This window comes from Hordeum vulgare, chromosome 1H (assembly GCF_904849725.1).
Source record: "Hordeum vulgare subsp. vulgare chromosome 1H, MorexV3_pseudomolecules_assembly, whole genome shotgun sequence".
NCBI lineage: Eukaryota > Viridiplantae > Streptophyta > Magnoliopsida > Poales > Poaceae > Hordeum > Hordeum vulgare.
In genome coordinates this window covers 404314856-404324682 of record NC_058518.1, presented here as the reverse complement: position 1 = coordinate 404324682, position 9827 = coordinate 404314856, and the positions used below count along the sequence as shown (strand labels likewise).

Below are 9827 nucleotides of genomic sequence, written 5' to 3'. Positions count from 1 at the left end.
AAAGCTTAAAATAAAGATATAATGATGTTGCTAAGTAGTAACAAGCATCAAGAACACTAAAACTGAAAGTAAAAACAAATTGGGATGCCTCCCAACAAGCGCTTTCTTTTATGCCTTTGAGCTAGGCATAATGCAAAAAGGAGGATCAAAATTCTCCGAGGTCATCGGAGTCATAAAAACCTTCAAACGGATCCTCAACAAGTTCATCCTTATTTTTTCTATGGAACGGGTACGTACCTTTCTCTTTCCCACGTAAGCGTATGTGTCATTTACCAATATCAATGAAACCTCCCATGGCTCGGAGGAAGTCCCTTCCAAGCACTATGTTTCCTTGGCTTGGCTTCATGATGAAGAAATCAACCATTGCATTCCTTTTAGAGAATGTAACCGGGACATCTTTTACCTTTCCCTGGACATCCCCATTAGCATGTTCATGATAAGATGAAAAAAATTCCATGTCTAACCAGAGAGAATCATAAACAACTTTTGGCATTATAGAAACCATGGATCAAATATCACAATAAGCAAGGAAGTCTTGGTTAGAGATGCTAATTCTAAGAAAAGGCTCCCAGTCATCATCTATTTTCAAAATTATTTTCTTATAAACCATGGGTTTCTCTCCTTCTCCCAAGTCTAGAGAATCTATTCTTGTTTCACTGATAGCAAGTTTATCTGTAATAGTGTCAAATCCATGATCATAAACAAAGTAATTAGGTAGACCATGTATAATATCAAGATCTCTAGCCTCATCACACTCTAAAATTTCCTTAAGCTTTAATATCAAGAGAGTGTTGGAACCACCTAAAAATACCATGATCAAAATTTATAAGCACAATTTTGATAGGGATCCAAGGCATAATTCTTGTATGTGCTTCAGAAATTCTATCCCAAGCTTTCTTCACATCTTCTCCAACCATTTGATGGAAATCTAGGACCTCAGATTCCCTCAAAGCACCAAGTCCTAACATCCTTGACAACTAAAAGCAAAGTAACTAATTTTTTTGTGGTTTTTGGTATAAGACTCTAAAGCAAAAACTAGAAAGCAAACTAACAAGACTAAAAAGCAAAAGTAAAAATAGCGTGCAACTCCCCTATCTTGAAGACTGGAGTCCCCGGCAACAGCGCCAGAAAACTTTGCTTGATGAAGAGATGATGTATATACTTCTCGCTCCTCGTTGGTTACCCCGAGTGGAAGGTTGAGATGTAGTCAGCAGAAGTTTCCCTTACACGAAGACTATAAAGTTTATCAAACCAGGAGGACTCCTAGGATCAACAAGTAGGTGTCTCCTACCCCGGCACTAGGAGAAGACGTGGACCTGCACACACAAGAACTAACCTTGCTCCCAACAAGTACAGAGAGGTTGTCAATCTCTCCGGCCTTGTAGTTTGCAAAGGATCAAAACGCAAGCGGGAATAGTAATAGTGAATGCAAAGATGTCCCACCTACTATTACTATTCCCGCTTGTGTTTTTATCCTTTGCAAACTACAAGGCGGGAGAGATTGACAACCTCTCTGTACTTGTTGGGAGCAAAGTTATTTGCGTGTGTGCAGGTCCATGTCTTCTGCTAGCGCCAGGGTGGGAGACACCTACATGTTGATCCTAGGAGTCCTCCTGGTTCGATAAACCTTACAGTCTCCGTGTAAGGGAAAACTTGATGATGACTACATCTCAACCTTCCACTTGGGGTAACCAACGAGGTGCGAGAAGTATATACATCATCTTGTCATCAAGCAAAGTTTTCTGACGCCGTTGTCGGGGACTCCAGTCTTCAAGATAGGGGAGTTGCACGCTATCCTTTACATTTGCTTTTTAGTCTTGATAGTTTTCTTTCTAGTTTTTGCTTTAGAGTCTAATACCATAAAACCACAAAAAAATTAGTTGCTTTGTTCTTTCTTGTTGCTGCTGCTATGGGTTCCACTGAGAACACCAAGTTGTGTGACTTCACTAGTCACAATAACAATGACTTTATCTGCACTCCTATTGCTGCTCCCGCCACTCAGGTTACGTCCTATGAGATTAAACCTGCTCTACTGAACCTAGTTATGAAGGATCAATTCTCCGGTGTTGGAGATGATGCTGCTTTGCACTTGAACAATTTTGTTGAGCTCTGTGATATGCAAAAATATAAAGAAGTAGATGGTGATACTGTTAAACTTAAGCTTTTTCCTTTCTCCTTGAGAGGAGGAGCTAAAGTGTGGCTTCAATCTTTGCCTAGGAATAGCATAGATTCTTCGGATAAGTGCAAAGATGATTTTATTGGGAAGTACTACCATCATGCTAAGATTATACAATTAAGAAGTAACATTATGAATTTTAGACAATTGGATAATGAACATGTTGCTCAAGCTTGGGAACGTATGAAATCTCTTGTTAAGAATTGCCCTACACATGGTTTGACTATTTGGATGGTTATCCAAACTTTCAATGCAGGATTGAACTTTACCTCTCGGAATTTATTAGACTCAGCCGTGGGAGGAACCTTTTTGTCAACTACACTTGGTGCTGCCACAAAGCTATTGGATGAGATGTTGACAAATTATTCTCAATGGCACACCGAGAGAGGTCCAACAGGTAGGAAGGTAAACTTTGTTGAGCAGATCTCCTCCCTTAATGATAAGGTTGCCATTATCATGACTCTACTTACTAAGCAAGCTCATATTGATACTCATGATGTTCCTTTAAATTCTTTGGTTGCTCAAGAAAGAGAGCAAGTTGATGTTAATTTTATCTCTAGGAACAACTTTAATAATAATGCGTATAGGAGTAATTTTGGTAGCAATCCTAGACCGTTCCCATCCAACAACTATCGAAACAACAACAATTATCCTAGCAACAAAAACTCCACTACTGAATTAGAGAGCATGCTTAAAGACTTCATCACTTCTCAAAAATCCTTCAAGAAGAGAAATTAGAAAAAATAGATAGTCTCTTTGTGACATCCTCATCTTTTCCTACAGTAATGTATGTAGTTAAGCTACAGTGATCCCACGCTAATGATCCCACGTCAGCCTCCTACCCGACACCGCCCCGCGCCATCGGAACTGGCCCCTCGTCGCCGCCTCCATCGGATCCTTCCTCACTGCACCGCCTCCACCGAACCGCCGGCCGCTCCTCCTCATCTCGTCCCCGTCCTCCTCCTCAACGGCTCCATCGAGCCTCGCCAACCCCGCCCCCCTACAACGTGGGTGAGAACGCCCCCTCTCCCTCTCCTTCACCCTCCGGTTCCGTTCCGGCATTCATCACCTCGTCCCCACGCCGTTGATATCCTGTAAGAGAAGGAGGTGGAGGTTGCCTCATGTCTTTGTGTTGAGAGAGATGACAGTGAGTTGGACAGAGAGAAAGGAAATAGATGATAGAAAAAGAAAAGGAAAAATATAATTATATGTATATGTGTATATGTGTATGTATGCAAATATATGTATGGATATGTATGAAATATGTGTGTATGTATATGGAATATGTGCATATATGGTATGTATGAAGTTAGTGGTATGGATGTGTGTGTGTGTAGCGTATGTGTGGGCTCGTTGTCCCGATGATAGTAGGGCCCCACCACTCCCATCAAATGATAGGTGGGGTCCCCCCTAAAAACATATAAATAAAAATATATATATGTGTGTTTTTATGATTTAATAAAATAAAAAATTAATTAGATATATTATTTAATTAATTAGTTAATTAATTAAATAGATAAATTAGTAATCTGTTAGTATAGATAAATAATTATCCTATCAGCATATGACGCATGGGTCCCCCACTAAATTAATCTATATATTAATTAATTAAACCTTAATTAATAACTGTGTCAATGACACGTAGGACCCACTGGTCAGTTTGACCAGTCAACTGCTGATGTCAGCATGACATCATGCTGATGTCATAATAGCATTTAATAATTAATTAAATCTGTTTTTAATTACTAAATATTAATAGAACTTTAAAAATTAATATGAAATAAACCGTAGGTCAGATGAAAATATTTTCAACATGAAGTTGATCAGCAGGACAAGACGAACCTGGATATGCTATCCGTTCGCGTGTCACGCGTCCCTAGCATAGCAAACATGGAACTTTTCCATCATTTTTCGTGTGACCCGTAGTAGCTAGAGACCCGGAAAATATCGTTAGATATTCTTCCGACCCGACTACGACATGTGTTACTCCGTTAGCTCATGCCTAGCCTGCATTTGCCATGTCATGCTTACTGTTGCACGTGTTGCTGTTATTTATTGTTTCTCCCCCTCTTCTTACCGCTAGACCCCGAGAGTGACGCTGTTGGCGGGTACACCTACCCTCCTGACGACCAGTCCTTTGTTGCAGAGCAACAAGGCAAGCAAACCCCCTTTGATCATCCATATATCGCCTATGTCTTTCTTCCTCCTGCTTGCATTAGAATTTTGCTATTGTTGTAGTTAGCTCCTATATCTGATGCATAGCCTAATTTTGTATGAACTGTTACTTTCAGTATTGTATCGTTAATACGGTTTAGTATAGGTGGAGTAGTCATCCCCTCTGACCCCATAGTCCAGTTGCCCCGCTTTGTCTTCAAGTCTCGATCCCTGATCGACGAGCCAGACCCGACACAACACTCACACCCCCCTTGGTTATGCGGCCCTACAGAGCTACTATCGGGTACCGAGGGTGACACCTCGCTAAGTATTCAGGATGATATCTATGTAGTACAGCTAGTCGGTCGTGGTTATCGAGGATGATTCCTCCTTCACCACTCCCGGCAATGTCTCTCTCATGCAACCCCTCAAGTGTGGGACCCTCGAGGGTGATTCCTCTAAGTCCACCTTGACGGTTACACCGTTCGGGATCCAACGAGGGTGATACCTCAGATTCCCCCTGATGTTACAACCACACAGTTACTTGACCGTATTATTGGGATCTTTGATGAATAGATGTTAGGCGGGTGGATTCCCGTGTGGATGTGTCGATGACTTAATTAAAATGATAATGGACTCGGGTATTCGATCCAGGTTGGTCGAAAGGCCTTATTACGCACTAACCGTCTGTGTGGGAAGAATTATGTATACTCAACGTCGTGGTATCAACCGAAGCTCTTTAGACGTCAACAATGGAGCAGCGCGCGTCCAAGTGGTCCCGAGATGCATCGCGCTTGTTATAAGGGGTTCTAGGACTAACATCGAACGCCCTTGCATCGTGCGGGAGTGCAGAGGAAGTGGCCCCACGACCCCTTTGTGCTTAGGAGTTAGACCGGTGGGTTGACCTCTCTGTTGAGCTTAGGTCGGGCTACGACGTGTCGATATTCCGAGGCCGGGCATGACCCAGAAAAATGTGTCGAGTCAGAGTGTTATCGAGCGCGTCGGGAATATGTTGTGCACCACTGCAGGACGACTTGAAGTTATACACTGATCTTATACAACTACAACTATTACTTAACTGAAATACAGGATTTCTTCCTCGCAGGGAGTCGAGGAAGGATTTCTGAGCGTGACCTCATATTAATATTGCTACAACGATATGACTATTATTGTGTTACCTTGTTCTACTCTCGTCTATTACGATGCTAGGCCTTCTCTCTATTTTTGCATTGCTGCAGTCAGTCCACATATACCCCCTCCCTGCCCCCCCTGCGGGCCCATGCCACCAATGGAGTGTCCAGCGTGCGCCACCCAAGTACGCCCTCCAAAGAGGGCGGAAGGAGGTCCGAGGTCACCCGCAATAGCAAGAGTAATGCTAAAGTGACGGGCCGTTTTACAAATTCAATGGTAGGCAAGCTCGCCTACCAAAACAAAAGGCCAACTCAAGTTCGATCAATACGTCATTATTTCCTGGATCTCAATCCCTTTATTCTTTGCTTATCCATGTGACCTAAATCCATCAACAAGCAAAGTTCAAAGTCGTAAAGGAAACGCAAAAATTGCATGCAGAACATATTTGAATGAAACTAAATTAAAACAAGTAAAAAATAGGAATTATGTTTTACGGTTTCAGTTACAAAGAGCGGTCAACAAAAATGCAGTCACAAGGAGTGCAACCACCAAACTGAAAACCTAAATAACTGATTGTTTTCATTTTAAACAATAGACAAGGAGTGCAGCTATGTCGAACATGCATTGCAAGAAAATTTAAGAAATTAACATGCACAATATAGATCTCACTACATGCAAGCAATTGTACCATCAAAAGCAAAACTAAAAACAGATTGTGTATCTTGTGTTGCAAACAATCAGCAATAATTTCTTCTTCAAATAACCAGGATTTGCAAAGATCCAAAAAAAGCAAAACCAAGAAAAAATTGTGTATCTTGCAAACAATCAATGATAATTTCTTCACATAGGAGCCGATTGTTCAAAACCATAATAATGGAAACACAGAAAGCCAAATAATCAGATTTGAAATGTTCAAAATTTGGCTAAACAACTAAAGATTCTTGGTGGAATTGGTTCCATTCAGGATATGAGCAAACACAAGATCCAAAAAGCATACAATGGAAAGCAAAACTAGAAAGAAATTGTATATCTTTCAAACAATAACTGATAATTTCTTCAAATAGGAGCCGATTGTTGAACACATAATAATGGAAACGGAAGCCAAAAAATCAGATTTGAAGTGTACAAATTTTAGCAAAACACATAAAGAATCTTGGTGGAATTGAACCACCTTCCATCCAGGATTTGAGCAAACGCCCAAGATCCACAGAGAATCTCTCCGAACAGAGAAAAGATCCACAACAAAAATACAGAACTTCCACCATTTATATAGCTTATTAATGCATTTGTATCCACGATTGCAATGAACAAGCAGCTAAAAAGATAATTATTTTGCTTGTTACTCTCTTCAATCCAAAATATAAGATGTTTTGTTTTTTAAAATTAAACAGGTGCATATAAGACAAAGTCTCAAGCAAAAATATCAATATGCCACAATACTAAATTTATATCCTTAGATCCATCATAAGAAATATTATCATTTTTTATCTAGGACTAAAAATGTTAATATTCCTTTTATAAAGTTGGTCAAACATACAATCATTTGACTTCCAAAAATTCAGTAGGTTCAAACTCAGCAAATTTGCTGATCTGTCAATATTTAATTTAAAGAGATAATTTGAGTAACATAGCTAGTTACTCAAACTACGGATAATATCACATATAAAAGACAAAATGAGTCAACAACCTTACAGATTTAAGACAAGTAATTTAATTAGGTGAATCGAACAGAGGGAGTATATAAGTTTTCAGACCCCATAAATGGTTGAAAATCTGATGGGTTTCACCGAAGAACTACCCATAGACCCAATAAATGGTTGAAAATCTGATGGGTTTCACCAAAGAACTACCCATAGACAGGGACACATGAAAGTTTGCTATCCATGTGACACAGTTTGGTGTACAAATGGTTAGAAATGATCCGCGGGTACTAACAGCAGAAGATTCAAAATACCTAAACAAGATGCACAAATATCTTAAAACACAAAATTATGCAGAGACGATGGGACAAAAACAATTAGAACTCTTTGGCGATACTAAACTAGAACGAGGTACAAAATTAAAGTCAGAAGATTCAAAATGAACTAACTCAATCTGAAATAATGTGTGGGACAGAAGAACAAAACCAATGCAATATTCGAACTAAAACTAACTGGTATAACGCACCAACTGCAGAAGAATCAAATAGCACTTAATTTACGAGTACATCCTAACCAGTATCTGAACAAGTCCTATGAGCATCCAATGGCTACAAATTTAGGTGAACATATTGCAAAATAAAGGTGACGCCTTCTTCAAACTGCTTCAGTCACTTCAGCCAATGGAATGAAAAGGGTGTCCACGTCCAGGGAAGATAGCTGTAGACTTCATTTGTCTTATAAATAATCCAATCATACTGATGATCAGGCTACATTAGGAGAGAGTTTACAAATTGAATAGAAAACCACGATAAACAGTGTAGCTCACAGATCAAATTATGTTCATTATACATCTCAAGTGAGTAGACAAATAAGTGAAGACAAATTCAGATAAAATAACATCCTTTGACATATATACAATATTATCAGAAGGTAATAAAAATATACTTCATCTGATACAATAAAAATATACTGATACCAAAAACAAATATATAGAATCTGAGGCCAATATGAATTGATTTGGTCGTATTAATTTGAGCTGTGATTTGATAGTACAGTAACAGCGAATCATACAAATGATTTCTCTACATCTAACTTAACTGTGTTCCAATAATTGTGAGTTCTTGTGTGTAAACGAACTCATAACAGAATTCAAAGTTCTCATACGAAGATCAGACTTTGACTAGGTTTATGTATGCCTCAGCTGTAGATTATCGATTGTACCTTTGGTCTTTGGTCGGTAGCTCCATGATCGATTCGGGACGGTAGAGCGTTGTGCCAGGAAGACGGATCGGGCTATAGGTGTAGACAAAGGAGCACACCAGGACACGGTGGGGGGAGACCCCGGGGCTGAAAAAGAATAACCCCCGTGCGATCTCCCCCCCGGGACACAAGAAACATCTTTATTACGGTGGCGGCCTGCCATGCGAGCGCACCCAACATGGCAAAGGCCTCTAGATGTCACATCTCTCTCTTTTTTCACTCCTTTCTCCTTCTCGGCACGATCGCCTCGCTTGTTACATGTTCTTACCTCCGATCTCTTAGATCTAATAATTATCGAAATATCATCGAATAATTATCAATACAAGAGCCGTCGTCGTCGCGGGGTGTGGAGAAGACGGGATCCCCATGTGCACGTCGGAGAAGACGACTTCCTCGCCGCAGAGTCGACTCGAGACCGCCGGGAACAACCAGATCCTCCGTGGGCCATCAGATCTACGAGTTATACCGGCACAGAACGTCAGGCAAGACGAATCTACAGAATCTACAGCTCGATCACGCGGAAGAGACGGATCTCAGCGGGAAAAATACTCACAGGTGACAGATCTGACTCGCCTGACAGGCAGAGCTGAAGCCTACGTGCGAAGAAGAAGCCGCCTCGCGCCTCGCTCCAAGATCGCCCCGAGCCCAACCCGCCGATCAACGAGGAACCTGCGAACCAGAGGGAACACGGGGGGTTTCGCGCAGAAAATCATGTGAGATTGCCTCACGGACTCACCCTCACCTTGCCGAGATAGAGGTAGTTGTGGTTGGGAGGACACGGCGTGTTCTTCTATATCAAGAATCTGGTCTAGTCAAGGGGGGAGGGGAAAAGGTTGCGTGCCGCAGAGGAGAACGCGGCGGCTTTGTTGGTTGTTTGCTTGGAGGATATGCCGAGGACGGGTATTTATGGTCTGGTATGCCGAAGCGGACGAACCAGATGAAGTAGTTGGAGTCGGACGGGCGAGATGCGCCACGTGTGGCACGAGACCATGGCTAGGGCTGAATAGACTCCAAAGAGTCGGTTAAGAGTTTTTTTTGTTTTTCTTGAGAAAAGAGTCGGTTAAGAGTGTATCTGGCCAAACGGATCGGGCTAGACAGGCTAGCCCGCGAGCACACCGACACGACCCGCCATGGCTACGCGCGGCACAGCCAAAGGGCCGTGTCAGACATGCAGCCCGTCTCGGATCATGTCCTGGGCATGCAGGCCGGGACGACACGGCTTGTTTACGACGACGCGGCTTGTTTACATTTTTTATTTTTTATTTATATTTTATATAAATAGTTCAATGGAACAAAATCGACCAAAAACAGCCTAAAATCGTTCCAAAATCGGGTCTGGCGAGCCGACGGGTCGGTCCGTATAGCTCACATGTCGTGTATGGGCCTGAACGATGCGCACGTGGGTCGACACAGCACGGCCCGGATAATATTCGTGTCTGGGCGGGCCGTGTCGTGTCGGGCCCGTT

General features: G+C 41.7%; 1 long non-coding RNA gene across 1 annotated transcript; it reads right to left on the bottom strand.

The window, feature by feature from the left end:
- Nucleotides 1-7619: 7619 nt before the first annotated feature.
- Nucleotides 7620-9262, bottom strand: LOC123440693. The gene is made up of 2 exons (XR_006630346.1): nucleotides 8915-9262; nucleotides 7620-8814 (listed from the first exon to the last, which is right to left on the bottom strand). It is a non-coding gene; the product is annotated as an uncharacterized LOC123440693 (long non-coding RNA).
- Nucleotides 9263-9827: the final 565 nt, after the last annotated feature.